We start from the raw sequence: 1415 nt of genomic DNA on the forward strand, positions 1-1415 counted from the left end.
AGGAAAATTAAGGATAGCCTAATACAAAGTTAATGTTTAACAAAAAAACTTAAATGCTAGGAAGAGTTTTATTTTGCCATGTTATTGATAACTTTATTCTCTGTACTAGTACATATTATTATAGCACCAAAAAAAAAAAGAAAAGAAAAGAAAGAAAATGACTTTCAGTTGACAGTATCACCCAGCTAGCTTTAAAATGGACAGTTTAACATGGGTGGCACAAGATATGATTCAAGGGTACTAGGAAATCTGCATAGGATCCCTTATGCTTCTTTTTATTACACCTACATCTGTTATATTAATTTTGAACATAAATAACTTTTTCAAATGGAAAAAAAGGCTTTACTGTATGAGCTTATCCTATTTATTTTTCCAATGCTTTTCTGTAATGCATTATGTAAAAAGAAAAATACTTCTTTTTAAACAGTAACGGAAATGCACTATAAAATATAGTTTGTGACTTAGCCATGTCTATTTCCATATTTAAGCACTGGGACGAGAAACTTCAGCTTTGTGACCACAGAGGGAAGCTATTGTGCCTTGTTACTTGGTTCCAGTTACTGATTGTGGTTCTAGAATCTTCCATGGCAGACTTCTTATATTCAACTCTTTGGTTTATTATCTTAATCTTCAGTTTGAGGCATATATATATGTGTGTTTATATGCTCACACATGGGCTGAGAAATCAGCTAACATCCCAAGTGACCTACAGGGTATATGTTGGCAAAAAGTAGGTTGTGTATATGTCTTATAAGATTGCATTTGTGTTCAGTGTGTTTGGGATTGTATAGCATGTACATTATTACGTATATTGTTTAAAGGTAATTAAATGTTCATGTTTTACATTGAATTATTATTATTTTTATTTTTGAAAAAACAAATGGGATCCAGTTGTGGTGGGGTTTTTTTTCCCTCATGTAGGCAAATGGACCTGCACATGACACCAGTCATCCCAGTATAAGGTTTGAGCAGTTAATTTTTCAAAAGGGGATGTTGATAAATAATCATTGTTATATGCAGAAGTAATTACCAGAATATTTAAAATAAGCATAGTGGGCTAAAAGGTTCAGCAGATATAGTTGATAATGTCACTACATTTTCTGTGTGATCCTGTCACTTCCTGCTGTCATATCAGTATTTTATTGTGTCCTTCTCAACTTGTTGATAGAAGGCGGTATCCAACGAATTTGTACATTTAAGGTGCAGTGTCTCTCCAGAGGCAGACCTGGATGTGATCAGGAAGAGGAAGTTGCCTGGCAGAGAAGAGTATGACTTTATTTGGGGGTGTTTTGAGCAAGTTTGTTCGGCTAGAAGTAGCTTGGGGAATCATGGCTAAATAAAGATGGCTGGAAGACCTCTTTTTTTTTTTTTTAATTTATTTGGTGGGGTAGCAGGGCAGGGGGTAGTGTCAGGTT

The sequence above is a fragment of the Eubalaena glacialis genome, chromosome 16 (assembly GCF_028564815.1).
Source record: "Eubalaena glacialis isolate mEubGla1 chromosome 16, mEubGla1.1.hap2.+ XY, whole genome shotgun sequence".
In the NCBI taxonomy this organism is placed as follows: Eukaryota; Metazoa; Chordata; class Mammalia; order Artiodactyla; family Balaenidae; genus Eubalaena; species Eubalaena glacialis.